The sequence below is a fragment of the Bufo bufo genome, chromosome 4, assembly GCF_905171765.1.
Source record: "Bufo bufo chromosome 4, aBufBuf1.1, whole genome shotgun sequence".
NCBI classification, from domain to species: Eukaryota; Metazoa; Chordata; class Amphibia; order Anura; family Bufonidae; genus Bufo; species Bufo bufo.
The window spans coordinates 363,391,792-363,414,052 of record NC_053392.1 but is presented as its reverse complement, the minus strand read 5'-3'; positions in this window follow the sequence as shown (position 1 = coordinate 363,414,052).

Sequence of the window (22,261 nt, the reverse complement as noted above, 5' to 3'; positions counted from 1 at the left end):
TATGCGGAACCATTAATTTCAATGGGTCCACCAAAAAAAATGGAAGGTACTCAGTGTGCATTCTGTTTCCGTATGTCCTTGTGTCTGTTCCACAAAAAAATAGAACATGTCCTATTATTGTCCGCATTACGGACAAGGATAGGACTGTTCTATTAGGGGCCAGCTGTTCCGTTCTGCAAAATACGGAATGCACATGGACGTCATCTGTATTTTTTGCAGATCCATTTTTGCGGACTGCAAAATATATACGGTCGTGTGCATGAGCCCTAACTGGGAGAACCAGGAACTCATGTACCCGGCCAGTGACATGCCCTCCTGAATTCAACTATGTCCCGCATCTCACCTCCTAAACACCCTGCTCCATATATTAATCAGAGACAAGTGGAAGAGGAGGAGAGAAAATGGTAGCTACCGATGGCCAGCTCGGAGGGATAGCTTTTGGGGCAAAATATCGTGCCGCACTGTGGTATGTGGTATTTTGCTCTATGATATTGCTGACTACTTTTGTTGTTCCCCCTCCTGTCAATTTAGACCCCCTAACATATGGGCCCACTTTTAGATATTTTTCCAAGGCCACTTTAGATTCCCAATCCGCCCCTGTCACCGTGAATATGGCAAGATGGGACAAACCCTTTAAGTGTATGAATTTATTGCTATACTATTTCAAGTGGGCATTTTTTCTGGTTACCCTCAATGCATTCTGTGACAATACGGATTTTATGCTTTTATAGCTCTCTATTATTTATTTACTTATTTTTACTCACATAGCACTGACATATTCCACAGAGCTTTACAGACATTATTATCACTTGCTGTCCCCAGCGGAGCTCACAATCTAAGTTCCCTATCAGTATGTCTTTGGAGTTTGGGAGGACACCGGAGTACCTGAAGGAAACCCATGCAAACCATCCAAACTCCATGCAGATGTTGCCCTTGGTCAGATTTGAACCTAGGACACCAGTACTAACCACTGATAATATACAGAAACAGGTTAGTTGAAAATAGAGGTTACTGATCATGTACTGTATCCTCATAAGATTGTAGTTCACAACACATCTATCATGGTAACAATTACTTTTTTTAATCGCAAGTGGTTTCTATATTATCATTATATATTGCTGTACTAGTGTTGTATTTTAAGTTCGGCGTCTAAAGTTCGGGTTATCGAAGAATTGCGTTATGGTCCGTGGTAGCGGAATCCATAACGCGATTCTTCGATAACCCGGACCCGAACTTTAGACGCCGAACTTAAAACACAAGTTCGCTCAACACTACTCAGAATGTATTCTCTTACATTATTCTGTACATCCAATGGGGCTCACAGTGTATTTTCCCTGTCTGAGACAAGCTCAATCTTGACAAAATGTTTAGGAAAATCCAAGGAAACAGTTGCAAAAGGTGTTTTGATCACAAGTGAACACATCAGAGCAATGCAATAAATTATATGTTGACCCGATTCCCTCATAAACATGCACACTTGGTCTGGCTGATCATGCACCTTGCTTTAACAGAGAAGGGGAGATAAGAGACTACCAGACACCTCTAGCACCTCCATCTCCAGGGCTCTAATGCCAACATCCTACCTCCTGTCAATGAATCTGACAACTAACAGCTAATGCCTATTAACAGCGCCAATCACTCAGCCGCCTTACTGTCCACAATGTGCGATAATCTGCAGTAGTGCAATGTTCAGCCATTCTAATGGTCAATAATAGTATAAGCATGGCTCTAATATTAACATGAGAATATAAGGGCTACAAAGTGACTTGTGAATGTGTTTGTGCTGAAATCCAGCAGATTTGAAATTTATGCCGATTGCCATGTCGCATGGCACCTAACAGCTGAGAAGTAGCAGTGTGACACTGCGACCTTACTTTACGCTGCCACGTCACTTGTAGCTTTAGGGTTTCATTATCATTATTGACAGCAAATACCACATCTGAACAACTATTCAGAGTGGACCCTTGCATTGTACTATAAATGGCTCATATTCTTGGAAACTGGAAGTTGCATTACAGGAGAAAATAGGTCGGCTAATTTAAACCAGCTATCTATATACAAAGCCACACACTGTTCAGAAAATTCAGGCTTGACTTTGATCAGCAAATATGCAATAGATTCATTTCTGTGATGTAGAGCCTTGGAACTAGAAGAGGTCCCAAATATTTCACTGGGTGCCAAACAACTATAGGACAAAGAAATGCCCCAAATAAAATTTGGCGTTTGGCTGCAATTATTGCTGCTAAAGGTGGTGCAAGGGGTTATTACATTTAAAAGGTTATTTCCATATGGGGAATTTTTGGCATGTCCACTAGAGATGCCAGAAATGTCAGCTGCGGGACCTGCAGAAATCTCCAGAACTGGGGTCCTCTCAACCACCATCTTACATCTGCTGTGATAGGAGAGATATCCACGTATACGCAGCACTCTCCATTCTTTATATAGGAATTCAGATAATGGCTAAGCATGCTATTTTTTGAAGTTCCATAGAAGCAAATGGATATGCAGCCACCTCTCCCTTCACAGCAGCTGGAAGACAGGGATAGGCCATCAATGTCCCAGTCTCACTGCCAATGACATATTTGAGGAACTAGGAAATTAAAGGGAATGTATATACAGGGAGTGCAGAATTATTAGGCAAGTTGTATTTTTGAGGATTAATTTTATTATTGAACAACAACCATGTTCTCAATGAACCCAAAAAACTCATTAATATCAAAGCTGAATATTTTTGGAAGTAGTTTTTAGTTTGTTTTTAGTTTTAGCTATTTTAGGGGGATATCTGTGTGTGCAGGTGACTATTACTGTGCATAATTATTAGGCAACTTAACAAAAAACAAATATATACCCATTTCAATTATTTATTTTTACCAGTGAAACCAATATAACATCTCAACATTCACAAATATACATTTCTGACATTCAAAAACAAAACAAAAACAAATCAGTGACCAATATAGCCACCTTTCTTTGCAAGGACACTCAAAAGCCTGCCATCCATGGATTCTGTCAGTGTTTTGATCTGTTCACCATCAACATTGCGTGCAGCAGCAACCACAGCCTCCCAGACACTGTTCAGAGAGGTGTACTGTTTTCCCTCATTGTAAATCTCACATTTGATGATGGACCACAGGTTCTCAATGGGGTTCAGATCAGGTGAACAAGGAGGCCATGTCATTAGATTTTCTTCTTTTATACCCTTTCTTGCCAGCCACGCTGTGGAGTACTTGGACGCGTGTGATGGAGCATTGTCCTGCATGAAAATCATGTTTTTCTTGAAGGATGCAGACTTCTTCCTGTACCACTGCTTGAAGAAGGTGTCTTCCAGAAACTGGCAGTGGGACTGGGAGTTGAGCTTGACTCCATCCTCAACCCGAAAAGGCCCCACAAGCTCATCTTTGATGATACCAGCCCAAACCAGTACTCCACCTCCACCTTGCTGGCGTCTGAGTCGGACTGGAGCTCTCTGCCCTTTACCAATCCAGCCACGGGCCCATCCATCTGGCCCATCAAGACTCACTCTCATTTCATCAGTCCATAAAACCTTAGAAAAATCAGTCTTGAGATATTTCTTGGCCCAGTCTTGACGTTTCAGCTTGTGTGTCTTGTTCAGTGGTGGTCGTCTTTCAGCCTTTCTTACCTTGGCCATGTCTCTGAGTATTGCACACCTTGTGCTTTTGGCACTCCAGTGATGTTGCAGCTCTGAAATATGGCCAAACTGGTGGCAAGTGGCATCTTGGGAGCTGCACGCTTGACTTTTCTCAGTTCATGGGCAGTTATTTTGCGCCTTGGTTTTTCCACACGCTTCTTGCGACCCTGTTGACTATTTTGAATGAAACGCTTGATTGTTCGATGATCACGCTTCAGAAGCTTTGCAATTTTAAGAGTGCTGCATCCCTCTGCAAGATATCTCACTATTTTTGACTTTTCTGAGCCTGTCAAGTCCTTCTTTTGACCCATTTTGCCAAAGGAAAGGAAGTTGCCTAATAATTATGCACACCTAATATAGGGTGTTGATGTCATTAGACCACACCCCTTCTCATTACAGAGATGCACATTACCTAATATGCTTAATTGGTAGTAGGCTTTCGAGCCTATACAGCTTGGAGTAAGACAACATGCATAAAGAGGATGATGTGGTCAAAATACTCATTTGCCTAATAATTCTGCACGCAGTGTACAGTTGCAAGAAAAAGTATGTGAACCCTTTGGAACGATATGGATTTCTGCACAAATTGGTCATAAAATGTGATCTGATCTTCATCTAAGTCACAACAATAGACAATCACAGTCTGTTTAAACGAATAACACAAAGAATTAAATGTTACCATGTTTTTATTGAACACACCATGTAAACATTCACAGTGCAGGTGGAAAAAGTATGTGAACCCTTGGATTTAAAAACTGGTTGAACCTCCTTTGGCAGCAATAACTTCAACCAAATGTTTCCTGTAGTTGCAGATCAGACATGCACAACGGTCAGGAGTAATTCTTGACCATTCCTCTTTACAGAACTGCTTCAGTTCAGCAATATTCTTGGGATGTCTGGTGTGAATCGCTTTCTTGAGGTCATGCCACAGCATCTCGATCGGGTTGAGGTCAGGACTCTGACTGGGCCATTTGAGAAGACGTATTTTTTATCTGTTTAAGCCATTCTGTTGTTGATTTACTTCTATGCTTTGGGTCGTTGTCCTGTTGCAACACCCATCTTCTGTTGAGCCTCAGCTGGTGGACAGATGGCCTTAAAGGGAACCTGTCACCAGTTTTATGGTGTCCTAACTAAGGGCAACATAAATAAGTGACTGATTCTCTTAGCAAAATGCTGGGTCACTTTCTTTAATTGACCCAGTCAATCTGCCAACATCTTGTATTGAAAAGCTCCAGCTGATAATGATGAGTCATGAATATTTATGAGCTCCTGACTCTCCCCGCCTACCTGCTGCTGCTTGACAGTTTTTTTTCCATATGAATCAGCAGCAGGTGGGCAGGGGAGTTGCTATAGCTCTGAATTAAATAAACGCTGGACTCACTGACATCACGCTGGACTCAAATCAGCTCATTAGCATGCAGCATCTTTGTGTGTATATTATGAGGTAACCATCTGTCACACCAGTAAGTGAATACATCTAAGGCACTTTTTAGTAGTTAATGATCGTATATAATTAGATTATAATCAAATATCCACATGACAGGTTCCCTTTAAGTTCTCCTGCAAAATGTTTTGAGAATTCATTTTTTCTTTGATGATAGCAATCCATCCAGGCCCTGACGCAGCAAAGCAGCCCCAAACCATGATGCCCCCACCACCATACTTCACAGTTGGGATGAGGTTTTGATGTTGGTGTGCTGTGTTGTGTGTTTCTTCCAAACAACTCAACTTTGGTTTCATCTCTCCACAGAATATTTTGCCAGTACTGCTGTGGAACATCCAGGTGCTCTAGTGCAAACTGTAAACGTGCAGCAATGGTTTTTTTTGGACAGCAGTGGCTTCCTCTGTGGTATCCTGTGGTATCCTCCCATGAAATCCATTCTTGTTCAGTGTTTTACGTATCGTAGATTTGCTAACAGGGATGTTAGCATGTGCCAGAGACTTTTGTAAGTCTTTAGCTGACACTCTAGGATTCTTCCTCACCTCATTGAGCAGTCTGCGCTGTGCTCTTGCAGTATTCTTTACATGACGGCCACTCCTAGGGAGAGTAGCAGCAGTGCTGAACTTTCTCTATTTATAGACAATTTGTCTTACCGTGGACTGATGAACAGCAAGGATTTTGGAGATACTTTTATAACCCTTTCCAGCTTTATGCAAGTCTACAATTCTTAATCGTAGGTCTTCTGAGAGCTCTTTTGTGAGAGGCATCATTCACATCAGGCAATGCTTCTTGTGAAAAGCAAACCCAGAACTGGTGTGTTTTTTATAGGGCAGGGCAGCTGTAATCAACACCTCCAATCTCATGTCATTGATTGGACTCCAGTTGGCTGACACCTCACTCCAATTAGCTCTTGGAGATGTCATTAGTCTAGGGGTTCACATACTTTTTCCACCTGCACTGTGAATGTTTACATGGTGTGTTCAATAAAAACATGGTAACATTTAATTATTTGTGTGTTATTAGTTTAAGCAGACTGTGATTGTCTATTGTTGTGACTTAGATGAAGATCAGATCACATTTTATGACCAATTTGTGCAGAAATCCATATCATTCCAAAGGGTTCACATACTTTTTCTTGCAACTGTATGTACCTTTATTTTTTCTGATCAATTAAAATCAGGTACTGACACATTATTTTTTTCTAATCTGCTTGTATTTTATAGTTTTTTGGGGATGGTCATTTCGCTTGAGTTGCTGATCTGCTCGGTTAACAGCATTCACAGATGTTACTACAACCATGTGAACCAAAGAAACCTGTAGCATGGAGCAGTTTATGGACTTCTATGGGAGACTGGTCTAGACATGCTTTGTGACCTATGCAGTGAGGGGAGGAGCTGAGTTCATCACCTACTATCACTAGTGGATCTCAGTTATCTGCCCCAGCTTAAAACAAACAAACATGTTACTGTTGTAATTCTGTTTATAATGATAAGCAGATGACTGCTGAGATGCAATCTTTACGGAATAGGGAGTTTCAGAGGCTTGGTGGTCAGTGTGAAAACTGCAAGATTTCTGGAGTTTATATAGTAATTCAGATACAACATATTGATGGATAGTGCTGAAACCTACACTATGTATGGAACCTTCTGCTTCCATCCATACATCGGAGCTATGGTAGTCAGAAACAGCCAATTGGTGTCAGGCACCTCCAACCTGATACTGATGACCTATCCTGAGCGGCCCATCCTCCAACAGTGGCACAGAACTCTACAGACTGATATTCCAGATGAAGGTCATATAGAGCGAAATTATTTTTTCCAGAGCTATTCTATTGTGTGTTTATGATTTCATTTCACTGGACCATACCTGAGTTTTGTATCTAATAAAGCATTCTGGATATAGTCAAGCAGTAGAGTGCCATGGTAAGTCATTCTGTACCATCGTTGTCTTCATTGGCAGTGGAGGTGTCATCTACAATATTTTGTTTCAGAGGATAGGTCATCAATATCTGTAGCCTGGAGAAACCTCTTTAAACAATAGGTTATTTTTTAACAAATTGATACCCCCCCACCTTGGAAATGGAAAATCTCAGAAATAACCTTTAGGGGCATGATGACAGTTAAAGGGGTTATCCAATAGTACAAATACCCCCCACAATGCTCAGGCCCCTCCTATAGACAATACTTACCTGGTATCCAGGACAATTAGGCAATGATATAGTACATGTGAACATTAAATCTAGTGTAGAATACCTCTATGATATGGCACGTGTTGATGCATGACAATTGTTCTCTCATCAATCACTAAAAATAAATGTAAATTTGAGATACAGTATGGGCTCAAAGGGGTTATCCAATTCTAAAAATGCCCCCCACAATGCTCAGGCCCTTCCTATAGATAATACATACTCCGCTCACCGACACCAGCATCACTCCGGATATCAGCAAGGCAGTGGGGGGCATTTTTAGAATTGGGCAACCCCTTTAAAAAGAGGCTTTGTCAGCATGATCAACCCTATGAAACCAGGAATACTGCCTGGTAAGGCTCATCATGCTGATTAAAATCATACCTTTTTTTTGTCTGTATGCTAAACAGTTGCATAGATATCTGCGTTTGTATTTGCATCAAGGCACTGCTTTGTAACACCCTCTGTACTCTGCTCACTTCCCCTTCCCTTTGATTGACAAGGCTAGACAGAAGCATGTTAAGCCTCATGCAGACAACCGTGGAATTCGGTCTGTGAGATACTGGACCGGCGTCCTCCTGAGTGCAGGAGCACACGGCGTCATTGGTTGCTATGACGCCGTGCGCTTCGTGCCGCCGCTGCTGTACAGTAATACAACCAATGACGTTGTGAGCTCCTGCACTCAGGAGGACGCCAGTCCGGTATCTCACGCACAGTGTTCCACGGACGTCTGCCTGTGGCTTTAAGGGCAGAGCTCTGTCCTACATATCATACATTGCATATTGTGCCTTACCACATTGAGATATGCTTAGAAAGCTAATACACATATTACTGGTTTATTCACAGGCACAATATAAAATTATAATGACACCAGTAATATGTTTCTAAGCTTAGAAAAAACATTCTTCTCTATGTGGTAATGCTATAGCTTAGTGCTAAGTGGTGAGCCTTGCATGTAGAGCTCCTAGGTTTGAATCTTGGGAAAGACTTTCAGATTTTTTTTTCTCTCTCAATTAACCCATAATAAAAGTCTATATCCTTATTATATTGCAAATAATGTTCTTTATGCTTAGAAGGTAATATGTATTGCTGATTGTGCCTGTGAATAAACCGCTAATAGGTTTTAGGTTAAAAAAACACTATTCTGTATAGTAAGACCTTTTATTATTATTTGTTATATTTTATCCAGTTTATGAACAGTTAAAGGGGTTCTGCAGTTTGTTTAAACTGATGATCTATCCTCTGGATATATCATCGGCATCTGACCGGCGGGGGTCCGACCCCCAGCTGTTTGAGAAGGCAGTGGCGCTCCAGCAGCGCTGCGGCCTTCTCACTGTTTACCTCAGGCCCAGTGACGTCACGACTAGCATCAACTGGCCTGGGCGCGGCTAAGCTCTGTTCACTTGAATGGAACTTAGCCCCGCCCAGGCCAGCTGATACTAGTCGTGACGTCACTGGGCCAGCAGTAAACAGTGAGAAGGCCGCGGCGCTGCTGGAGCGCCGCTGCCTTCTCAAACAGCTGATCGGCGGGGGTCCCGGGCGTCGGAACCACCGCCGGTCTAGAGAAGTTCATGTACGTCATGGTGATCGGGCGGGTGCAGCAGCTGCGTCCGCCCGATCAGCGGTAGGGGACTGGCAGACACTGATAGCCGGACCCCTGCTGCATCCGCCGGCATCGGTGAAAACACAGATGCCGTGCATTAACCCCTGCACAGCTGCAGTCAGCGCTGATCGCGGCACGTGCAATGTCCGTGCAGGGAGGAAGCAGCCATTGGGTCCCCGCGCTGCTGTGACGGGGACCCGATGACATGGAAGGCAGCACGATACCTTCCTTAGACATCGTGGCTGCCTTCCGGGAGAGCCTGTGAGATCCAGCCCCCTGGATCTCACAGGCAGGAAGGCTGTAAGTGTATTACAGTGTGTAATACACAGCCAATGGATGACAATACGGAAGTACTGTCATGCATTGTAAAGGGGTTCAGACCCCCAAAAGTTGAAGTCCCAGAGTGGGACAAAAAATAAAGTGAAAAAAAAAAAAAAGTTAAAAAAAAAATAATAATATTTAAGTTTCAAGTAAAAAAAATAATATCCTTTTGACAAAATAAAGGGAAAAAAAGTTGTAAAAAAATAGGGAAAAAAAGAAAAGTAGACATATTAGGTATCACCGCGTCCGTATCGACCGGCTCTATAAAAATATCACATGACCTAACCCCTCAGATGAACACCGTAAAAAAAAAAAAAAAAAAAAAGTGCTAAATAAAAAAAAATTGTCACCTTACATCACTAAAAGTGCAACACCAAGCGATCAAAAAGGCATATACCCCCCAAAATAGTACCAATCTAACAGTCACCTCATCTCACAAAAAATGAGCCACTACCTAAGACAATCGCCCAAAAAATAAAAAGACTATGGCTCAGAATATGGAGACACTAAAACAGTTATTTTGGTTAAAAAAAATGCTGTTATTGTGTAAATCTTAAATAAATAAAAAAAAGTATACATATTAAGTATTGCCACGTCCGTAACGACCTGCTCTATAAAAATACCACCTGACCTAACCCCTCAGGTGAATACCGTAAAAAAAAAAAGCAAAAAAAAAAGAAGCTATTTTTAGTCACCTTACATCACAAAAAGTGTAATAGCAAAGCAATTAAAAAGTCATATGCACCCCAAAATAGTGCCAATCAAACCGTCATCTCATCCCGCAAAAATGATACCCTACCCAAGACTATCTCCCAAAAACTGAAAAAACTATGGCGACACTAAAACATGATGTTTTTTGTTTAAAAAATGATATCATTCTGCAAAACTTACATCAATTAAAAAAAGTAGACATATTAGGTATCGCCGAGTCCGCAATAACCTGCTCTATAAAAATATCACATGACCTAACCCCTCAGGTGAATACCGTAAAAATAAATTAAAAAAAAGCAATTTTTTGTCACCTTACATCACAAAAACTGTAATAGCAAGCGATCAAAAAGTCATATGCACGCTATAATTAATAGTACCAATCAAAGCGTCATCTTATCCCGAAAAAAAATTAGCCCCATTGACAGTCGCCAAAAAAATACGGCTTTCAGAATGTGGACACATAAAAATCTTTTTTTTTTTCAACAATGCTTGGTTATGTAAAACTGAAACAAACAACCCAAAAAAGTAGTCATATTTAGTATTGTCGCGTCCATAACAACCTGCTCTATAAAAATACCACATGATCTAACCTGTCAGATGAATGTTGTAAATAACAAAAAATAAAAACGGTGCCAAAACAGCTATTTTTTGTTAACTTGCCTCACAAAAAGTGTAATATAGAGCAACCAAAAATCATATATACCTTAAAATAGTACCAACAAAACTGCCACCTTATCCCGTAGTTTTTCAAAATAGGGTCACTTTTTTGGAGTTTCTACTCTAGGGGTGCATCAGGGGGGGCTTCAAATGGGACATGGCAGCTTAAAATTGCCGATTGAAGACAGGTACGGCCGCGGCGCAGGCGCCAGATTTTGAATGCTAACAGGCAGGGCCAGCAGAGAACGATTCCGTTCCCTGGCCCTGTCAATCACAATGCGGAGGGGGCGTCTTTAGGATCGGAGGATGCAGCTGCTACCAGCAAGTAGCCGCCCTACTTGCTGGTAGCAAGGTAATTTGCATATTTTAAAAGCATGTTTTAAACAAAATCTACAGGACCAAAATGATTAATTTGATTATGTAGGCATAAATCGCAGTGTGGGGATTAGAAGTAAGCAAAAAAAAAAAAAAAGGTTTAGTGGGGTGACAGAAGCCCTTTAACCACTTCAGCCCCCAGTGCTTAAACACCCTGAAAGACCAGGCCACTTTTTACACTTCTGACCTACACTACTTTCACCGTTTATTGCTCGGTCATGCAACTTACCACCCAAATGAATTTTACCTCCTTTTCTTCTCACTAATAGAGCTTTCATTTGGTGGTATTTCATTGCTGCTGACATTTTTACTTTTTTTGTTATTAATCGAAATTTAACGATTTTTTTGCAAAAAAATGACATTTTTCACTTTCAGTTGTAAAATTTTGCAAAAAAAACGAGATCCATATAGAAATTTTGCTCTAAATTTATAGTTCTACATGTCTTTGATAAAAAAAAAATGTTTGGGTAAAAAAAAAAATGGTTTGGGTAAAAGTTATAGCGTTTACAAACTATGGTACAAAAATGTGAATTTCCGCTTTTTGAAGCAGCTCTGACTTTCTGAGCAACTGTCATGTTTCCTGAGGTTCTACAATGGCCAGACAGTACAAACACCCCACAAATGACCCCATTTCGGAAAGTACACACCCTAAGGTATTCGCTGATGGGCATAGTGAGTTCATCGAACTTTTTATTTTTTGTCACAAGTTAGCGGAAAATGATGATTTTTTTTTATTTTTTTTTTTTCTTACAAAGTCTCATATTCCACTAACTTGTGACAAAAAATAAAAACTTCTATGAACTCACTATGCCCATCACGAAATACCTTGGGGTCTCTTCTTTCCAAAATGGGGTCACTTGTGGGGTAGTTATACTGCCCTGGCATTCTAGGGGCCCAAATGTGTGGTAAGGAGTTTGAAATCAAATTCTGAAAAAAATGACCTGTCAAATCCGAAAGGTGCTCTTTGGAATATGGGCCCCTTTGCCCACCTAGGCTGCAAAAAAGTGTCACACATCTGGTATCTCCGTACTCAGGAGAAGGTGGGGAATGTGTTTTGGGGTGTCATTTTATATATACCCATGCTGGGTGAGAGAAATATCTTGGCAAAAGACAACTTTTCCCATTTTTTTATACAAAGTTGGCATTTGACCAAGATATTTATCTCACCCAGCATGGGTATATATAAAATGACACCCCAAAACACATTCCCCACCTTCTCCTGAGTACGGAGATACCAGATGTGTGACACTTTTTTGCAGCCTAGGTGGGCAAAGGGGCCCATATTCCAAAGAGCACCTTTTGGATTTGACAGGTCATTTTTTTCAGAATTTGATTTCAAACTCCTTACCACACATTTGGGCCCCTAGAATGCCAGGGCAGTATAACTACCCCACAAGTGACCCCATTTTGGAAAGAAGACACCCCAAGGTATTCCGTGAGGGGCATGGCGAGTTCCTAGAATTTTTTATTTTTTGTCACAAGTTAGTGGAAAATGATGATTTTTTTTTTTTTTTTTTTTTCATACAAAGTCTCATATTCCACTAACTTGTGACAAAAAATAAAAACTTCCATGAACTCACTATGCCCATCAGCGAATACCTTGGGGTCTCTTCTTTCCAAAATGGGGTCACTTGTGGGGTAGTTATACTGCCCTGGCATTCTAGGGGCCGAAATGTGTGGTAAGGAGTTTGAAATCAAATTCAGTAAAAAATGACCTATGAAATCCAAAAGGTGCTCTTTGGAATGTGGGCCCCTTTGCCCACCTAGGCTGCAAAAAAGTGTCACACATCTGGTATCCCCGTACTCAGGAGAAGTTGAGGAATGTGTTTTGGGGTGTCTTTTTACATATACCCATGCTGGGTGAGATAAATATCTTGGTCAAATGCCAACTTTGTATAAAAAAATGGGAAAAGTTGTCTTTTGCCAAGATATTTCTCTCACCCAGCATGGGTATATGTAAAATGACACCCCAAAACACATTCCCCACCTTCTCCTGAGTACGGAGATACCAGATGTGTGACACTTTTTTGCAGCCTAGGTGGGCAAAGGGGCCCATATTCCAAAGAGCACCTTTCGGATTTGACAGGTCATTTTTTTCAGAATTTGATTTCAAACTCCTTACCACACATTTGGGCCCCTAGAATGCCAGGGCAGTATAACTACCCCACAAGTGACCCCATTTTGGAAAGAAGACACCCCAAGGTATTCCGTGAGGGGCATGGCGAGTTCCTAGAATTTTTTATTTTTTGTCACAAGTTAGTGGAAAATGATGATTTTTTTAATTTTTTTTTTTTTTCATACAAAGTCTCATATTCCACTAACTTGTGACAAAAAATAAAAACTTCCATGAACTCACTATGCCCATCAGCGAATACCTTGGGGTCTCTTCTTTCCAAAATGGGGTCACTTGTGGGGTAGTTATACTGCCCTGGCATTCTAGGGGCCCAAATGTGTGGTAAGGAGTTTGAAATCAAATTCAGTAAAAAATGACCTATGAAATCCAAAAGGTGCTCTTTGGAATGTGGGCCCCTTTGCCCACCTAGGCTGCAAAAAAGTGTCACACATCTGGTATCTCCGTACTCAGGAGAAGTTGAGGAATGTGTTTTAGGGTGTCTTTTTACATATACCCATGCTGGGTGAGATAAATATCTTGGTCAAATGCCAACTTTGTATAAAAAAATGGGAAAAGTTGTCTTTTGCCAAGATATTTCTCTCACCCAGCATGGGTATATGTAAAATGACACCCCAAAACACATTCCCCACCTTCTCCTGAGTACGGAGATACCAGATGTGTGACACTTTTTTGCAGCCTAGGTGGGCAAAGGGGCCCATATTCCAAAGAGCACCTTTCGGATTTGACAGGTCATTTTTTTCAGAATTTGATTTCAAACTCCTTACCACACATTAGGGCCCCTAGAATGCCAGGGCAGTATAACTACCCCACAAGTGACCCCATTTTGGAAAGAAGAGACCCCAAGGTATTCGCTGATGGGCATAGTGAGTTCATGGAAATTTTTATTTTTTGTCACAAGTTAGTGGAATATGAGACTTTGTATGAAAAAAAAATAAAAAAAAAAAAATCATCATTTTCCACTAACTTGTGACAAAAAATAAAAAATTCTAGGAACTTGCCATGCCCCTCACGGAATACCTTGGGGTGTCTTCTTTCCAAAATGGGGTCACTTGTGGGGTAGTTATACTGCCCTGGCATTTTCCAGGGGCCCTAATGTCTGGTAAGTAGGTAAATGACCTGTGAAATCCGAAAGGTGCTCTTTGGAATGTGGGCCCCTTTGCCCACCTAGGCTGCAAAAAAGTGTCACACATGTGGTATTGCCGTACTCAGGAGAAGTTGGGCAATATGTTTTGGGGTGTCATTTTACATATACCCATGCTGGGTGAGAGAAATATCTTGGCAAAAGACAACTTTTCCCATTTTTTTTATACAAAGTTGGCATTTGACCAAGATATTTCTCTCGCCCAGCATGGGTATATGTAAAATGACACCCCAAAACACATTGCCCAACTTCTTCTGAGTACGGCAATAGCACATGTGTGACACTTTTTTGCAGCCTAGGTGGGCAAAGGGGCCCACATTCCAAAGAGCACCTTTAGGATTTCACCGGCCATTTTTTACAGATTTTGATTTCAAACTACTTACCACACATTAGGGCCCCTAGAATGCCAGGGCAGTATAACTACCCCACAAGTGACCCCATTTTGGAAAGAAGAGACCCCAAGGTATTCGCTGATGGGCATAGTGAGTTCATGGAAATTTTTATTTTTTGTCACAAGTTAGTGGAATATGAGACTTTGTATGAAAAAAAAATAAAAAAAAAAAATCATCATTTTCCACTAACTTGTGACAAAAAATAAAAAATTCTAGGAACTTGCCATGCCCCTCACGGAATACCTTGGGGTGTCTTCTTTCCAAAATGGGGTCACTTGTGGGGTAGTTATACTGCCCTGGCATTTTCCAGGGGCCCTAATGTCTGGTAAGTAGGTAAATGACCTGTGAAATCCGAAAGGTGCTCTTTGGAATGTGGGCCCCTTTGCCCACCTAGGCTGCAAAAAAGTGTCACACATCTGGTATCTCCGTACTCAGGAGAAGGTGGGGAATGTGTTTTGGGGTGTCATTTTACATATACCCATGCTGGGTGAGAGAAATATCTTGGCAAAAGACAACTTTTCCCATTTTTTTTATACAAAGTTGGCATTTGACCAAGATATTTATCTCACCCAGCATGGGTATATGTAAAATGACACCCCAAAACATATTCCCCAACTTCTGCTGAATACGGAGATACCACATGTGTGACACTTTTTTGCAGCCTAGGTGGGCAAAGGTGCCCAAATTCCTTTTAGGAGGGCATTTTTAGACATTTGGATACCAGACTTCTTCTCACGCTTTGGGGCCCCTAAAATGCCAGGGCAGTATAAATACCCCACATGTGACCCCATTTTGGAAAGAAGACACCCCAAGGTATTCAATGAGGGGCATGGCGAGTTCATTGAAAAAAAAAATTTTGGCACAAGTTAGCGGAAATAGATTTTTTTGATTTTGTTCTCACAAAGTCTCCCTTTCCGCTAACTTGGGACAAAAATTTCAATCTTTCATGGACTCAATATGCCCCTCAGCGAATACCTTGGGGTGTCTTCTTTCCAAAATGGTGTTATTTGTGGGGTGTTTGTACTGCCCTGGCATTTGAGGGTCTCCGCAATCATTACATGTATGCCCAGCATTAGGAGTTTCTGCTATTCTCCTTATATTGAGCATACGGGTAATGAGATTTTTTTTTTCCGTTCAGCCTCTGGGCTGAAAGAAAAAAATGAACGGCACAGATTTCTTCATTCGCATCGATCAATGTGGATGAAAAAATCTCTGCCAAAAAAAGAAAAAGGAGGGGAAAGGCGTCTGCCAGGACATAGGAGCTCCGCCCAACATCCATACCCACTTCAGCTCGTATGCCCTGGCAAACCAGATTTCTCCATTCACATCAATCGATGTGGATGAATAAATCATTGCCGGGATTTTTTTTTTTATATATACAAAGTGTTTGCCAAAGTATATGAACACCGCCACCTCCTCAGCTCATATGCCTCGGCAAACGTATCTTTTACTGCAGAGGAGAAATCTCGTCTTGCAGCGCCGCATACACCGACTTGCGTGTAATCTGACAGCAGCGCAATGCTTCTGTCCGAATGCACATCAGTGCTGCAGCTAGTCGATCGGTTGGTCCACCTGAAAGGTAAAAAAAACAAAACAAAAAAGAAAAAACCAGGCCGCAAAGCAATAACTTTATTAACTGTTGAACAGAACATAGAAACTTTTTTTAAACTTTTTTAACTGAACATTTAACTTTTTTACTTACCGGTATTTTTTTTTTTGTTTAGTTTTTTTTACCTTTTATAGAACAAACCTCTCCTTCCCCATGGGACAATGTGCAAAGCGCAAATCGCCCAAAGATGTGGCGAAGTACGTTATGCACTTTATCCCAGGTGAAAGGAGAGGTTTGCAGCAGCTGTGAGTGAATGGGCCCTAATAGCCCTGTGTGCCTGTCCTGGTGAGATGTGATCCCTATGCTAGGTGTACCTGTGTGTGGTACTTCCGGAAACACTCTCCATAGCATAGGGCAGGGTGGTCAGCACAGTCAGGACAGAAATAGCGGGTGTCACGCCTTATTCCACTCCTGCTACAGACACGACATCTTTTTCGGGGTGACGGTTGGGTTGAGGTACCAGGAACGACACTGGGGAAATGTCGCTCGTGTAGACGGCTAACTACACTGGTGGATGGGGCCACGGAACCTCCTGGGTAAAGGAGGTTCTCGATGATCTCTTCCTGGAATTTGAGGAAGGATCCTGTTCTCCCAGCCTTACTGTAGAGAACAAAACTATTGTAGAGCGCCAATTGAATTAAATATACAGACACCTTCTTATACCAGCGTCTGGTTCTGCGGGAAACTAAATACGGAGACAACATCTGGTCATTGAAGTCCACCCCTCCCATGAGCGCATTATAGTCGTGGACACAGAGGGGCTTTTCAATGACACGGGTTGCTCGCTCAATTTGGATTGTCGTGTCTGCGTGAATGGAGGAGAGCATGTAAACGTCACGCTTGTCTCTCCATTTCACCGCGAGCAGTTCTTCGTTACACAAGGCAGCCCTCTGCCCCCTTGCAAGACGGGTGGTTACAAGCCGTTGGGGGAAGCCCACGCGACTAGTTCGCGCGGTGCCACAGGCGCAAATCCGTTCTATAAACAAATGCCTAAAGAGGGCCACACTTGTGTAGAAATTGTCCACATAAAGATGGTACCCCTTGCCGAATAAGGGTGACACCAAGTCCCAGACTGTCTTCCCACTGCTCCCCAGGTAGTCAGGGCAACCGACCGGCTCCAGGGTCTGATCTTTTCCCTCATAGATCCGAAATTTGTGGGTATAGCCTGTGGCCCTTTCACAGAGCTTATACAATTTGACCCCATACCGGGCACGCTTGCTTGGGATGTATTGTTTGAAGCCAAGGCGCCCGGTAAAATGTATTAGGGACTCGTCTACGCAGATGTTTTGCTCAGGGGTATACAAATCTGCAAATTTCAGGTTGAAATGGTCTATGAGGGGCCGAATTTTGTGGAGCCGGTCAAAAGCAGGGTGGCCTCTGGGACGGGAGGTGGTATTGTCGCTAAAATGCAGAAAACGTAGGATGGTCTCAAATCGTGTCCTGGACATAGCAGCAGAGAACATGGGCATGTGATGAATTGGGTGCGTTGACCAATATGACCGCAATTCATGCTTTTTTGTCAGGCCCATGTTGAGGAGAAGGCCCAAAAAAATTTTAAGTTCGGAAACTTGGACTGGTTTCCACCGGAAAGGCTGGGCATAATAGCTTCCCGGGTTAGCGGTTATAAATTGTGTGGCATATTGGTTGGTCTCTGCCACGACTAAGTCCAAGAGCTCCGCAGTCAAGAACAGCTCAAAAAATCCCAGGGCCGAACCGATTTGAGCCGTCTCAACCCGAACTCCAGACTGGGCGGTGAAAGGGGGAACTACTGGTGCGGCTGAAGTTGGTGACTGCCAATCAGGATTTGCCAGCACCTCAGGGACTCTAGGGGCTCTACGGGCCTGTCTTTGCGGTGGCTGCGACGGGGTAACTATTGCACGTGCCACCGTACCAGCTTCAACTGCCCTTCTGGTGCTCGCCACGTCACCATGTTGTACGGCAGTGCTGGTACTAGGTCCAGGAAGGGCTGCGCTGCTGGTGTATGCCTCACCACGTGATCCGGCAGCGACAGCCCCACTCTGCTGCTCTTGAAGCGGATCCTGCGTAACCTGTGGTCTAGCGACATGGGGCCGGGTACGCCTGGTGCTGCCAGGGACCTCCACCTCCTCGTCCGAACTTTGGGTCAGAGAGCCACTGCTTTCCACAGGTTCATATTCTGACCCGCTAGATTCGTCAGATGAGGGTTCCCACTCCTCATCCGACTGGGTCAGAATCCTGTAGGCCTCTTCAGAAGAATACCCCCTGTTTGACATTTTGGACTACTAAATTTAGGGGTATTCCCTGAGACTACCCAAGAAAAAAAGCAAACCTGTCTTACAAAGGGGAGGCTAGCGAAGTACCGGAGGCTGCTGCGGTTGATAAAAAATATCAAAACTGATTTTTTTATCGCCGCAGTGCGTGTAAAATGAATGTGCAGTGATCAAAAAATAATAATTTTTTGTCACTGCGGTGGGGCGGGCGTGGGTGAACGCACGTGTGGGCGACCGATCAGGCCTGATCGGGCAAACACTGCGTTTTGGGTGGAGGGCAAACTAAAGTGACACTAATACTATTATAGATCTGACCGTGATCAGTTTTGATCACTTACAGATACTATAAAAGTACAAATGCTGATTAGCGATACGCTAAACAGCGAATAAAAGTGATTGTGGTGCGGTGGGGTGGGCGCTAACTGACGCTAACTACCTAACCAAGGGGCCTAAACTATCCCTAAAACCTAACAGCCAATACCAGTGAAAAAAAAAAAGTGACAGTTTACACTGATCACTTTTTTTCCTTTCACTAGTGATTGACAGGGGCGATCAAAGGGGTGATCAAAGGGTTAATTGGGGTGCAGGTGGGTGATCTGGGGCTAAGGTGTAGTGTTGGTGCTACTCACAGTTCAGTCTGCTCCTGTGCTGGATCCAACCGACGAAAAGGACCAGCACAGGAGCAGACAAGCCATATAACAGATCATATTTACTAATATGATCTGTTATATGACTTTGGATTGGATTTTTTGAAAATCGCCAGCCTGCCAGCCAATGATCGTTGCTGGCAGGCTGGTGACGAAATGCTTCTTTTAATTTTGCCGGCCCGCGATGCGCATGCGCGGGCCGGCTTTGAGCGAAATCTCGCGTCTCGCGAGATGACGCGTATATGCGTGACTCTGCGCAGCGCTGCCACCTCCGGAACGCAATCCTGCGTTAGGCGGTCCGGAGGTGGTTAATGACCAGGCCACTTTTTACACTTTTGCACTACACTACTTTCACCGTTTATTGCTCGGTCATGCAACTTACCACCCAAATGAATTTTACCTCCTTTTCTTCTCACTAATATAGCTTTCATTTGGTGGTATTTCATTGCTGCTGACATTTTTACATTTTTTGTTATTAATCGAAATTTAACGATTTTTTTGCAAGAAAATGACATTTTTCACTTTCAGTTGTAAAATTTTGCAAAAAAAACGACATCCATATATAAATTTTTCTCTAAATTTATTGTTCTACATGTCTTTGATAAAAAAAAAATGTTTGGCTAAAAAAAAAAATGGTTTGGATAAAAGTTATAGCGTTTACAAACTATGGTACAAAAATTTGAATTTCCGCTTTTTGAAGCAGCTCTGACTTTCTGAGCACCTGTCATGTTTCCTGAGGTTCTACAATGCCCAGACAGTACAAACACCCCACAAATGACCCCATTTCGGAAAGTAGACACCCTAAGGTATTCGCTGATGGGCATAGTGAGTTCATAGAACTTTTTATTTTTTGTCACAAGTTAGCGGAAAATGATGATTCTTTTTTTTTTTTTTTTTACAAAGTCTCATATTCCACTAACTTGTGACAAAAAATAAAAACTTCCATGAACTCACTATGCCCATCACGAAATATCTTGGGGTGTCTTCTTTCCAAAATGGGGTCACTTGTGGGGTAGTTATACTGCTCTGGCATTCTAGGGGCCCTAATGTGTGGTAAGTAGTTTGAAATCAAAATCTGTAAAAAATGGCCGGTGAAATCCTAAAGGTGCTCTTTGGAATGTGGGCCCCTTTGCCCACCTAGGCTGCAAAAAAGTGTCACACATGTGCTATTGCCGTACTCAGAAGAAGTTGGGCAATGTGTTTTGGGGTGTCATTTTACATATACCCATGCTGGGCGAGAGAAATATCTTGGTCAAATGCCAACTTTGTATAAAAAAAATGGGAAAAGTTGTCTTTTGCCAAGATATTTCTCTCACCCAGCATGGGTATATGTAAAATGACACCCCAAAACATATTGCCCAACTTCTCCTGAGTACGGCAATACCACATGTGTGACACTTTTTTGCAGCCTAGGTGGGCAAAGGGGCCCACATTCCAAAGAGCACCTTTAGGATTTCACCGGCCATTTCTTACAGATTTTGATTTCAAACTACTTACCACACATTAGGGCCCCTAGAATGCCAGGGCAGTATAACTACCCCACAAGTGACCCCATTTTGGAAAGAAGACATCCCAAGGTATTTCGTGATGGGCATAGTGAGTTCATGGAAGTTTTTATTTTTTGTCACAAGTTAGTGGAATATGAGACTTTGTAATAAAAAAAAAAAAAAATCATCATTTTCCGCTAACTTGTGACAAAAAATTAAAAATTCTGTAAAAAATGGCCGGTGAAATCCACATTCCAAAGAGCCGGTGCTCTTTGGAATGTGGGCCCCTTTGCCCACCTAGGCTGCAAAAAAGTGTCACACATGTGGTATTACCGTACTCAGGAGAAGTTGGGCAATGTGTTTTGGGGTGTCATTTTACATATACCCATGCTGGGTGAGAGAAATATCTTGGCAAAAGACAACTTTTCCCATTTTTTTATACAAAGTTGGCATTTGACCAAGATATTTCTCTCACCCAGCATGGGTATATGTAAAATGACACCCCAAAACACATTGCCCAACTTCTCCTGAGTACGGCGATACCACATGTGTGACAGCCTAGATGCGCAAAGGTGCCCAAATTCTTTTTAGGAGGGCATTTTTAGACATTTTTATTTGTTTTTTCTCACAAAGTCTCCCTTTCTGCTAACTTGGGACAAAAATTTAAATCTTTCATGGACTCAATATGCCCCTCACGGAATACCTTGGGGTGTCTTCTTTCCGAAATGGGGTCACATGTGGGGTATTTATACTGCCCTGGCATTCTAGGGGCCCTAAAACGTGAGAAGAAGTCTGGAATATAAATGTCTAAAAAATTTTACGCATTTGGATTCCGTGAGGGGTATGGTGAGTTCATGTGAGATTTTATTTTTTGACACAAGTTAGTGGAATATGAGACTTTGTAAGAAAAATAAAAAAAGAAAAATTCCGCTAACGGGCCAAAAAAATGTCTGAATGGAGCCTTACAGGGGGGGTCATCAATGACAGGGGGGTGATCAATGACAGGGGGGTGATCAGGGAGTCTATATGGGGTGATCACCCCCCTGTCATTGATCACCCCCCTATAAGGCTCCATTCAGATGTCCGTATGTGTTTTGCGGATCCAATCCATGTATCCGTGGATCCGTAAAAAACATACGGACATCTGAATGGAGCCTTACAGGGGGGTGATCAATGACAGGGGGGTGATCAGGGAGTCTATATGGGGTGATCACCCCATTGTCATTGATCACCCCCCTATAAGGCTCCATTCATATGTCCGTATGTGTTTTGCGGATCCAATCCATGTATCCGTGGATCCGTAAAAAACATACGGACATCTGAATGGAGCCTTACAGGGGGGTGATCAATGACAGGGGGGTGATCAGGGAGTCTATATGGGGTGATCACCCCATTGTCATTGATCACCCCCCTATAAGGCTCCATTCATATGTCCGTATGTGTTTTGCGGATCCGATCCATGTATCCGTTGATCCATAAAAATCATACGGACGTCTGAATGGAGCCTTACAAGGGGGTGATCAATGACAGGGGGGTGATCAGGGAGTCTATATGGGGTGATCAGGGGTTAATAAGTGACGGGGGGGGGGGTGTAGTGTAATGGTGTTTGGTGCTACATATTACTGAGCTGCCTGTGTCCTCTGGTGGTCGATCCAAACAA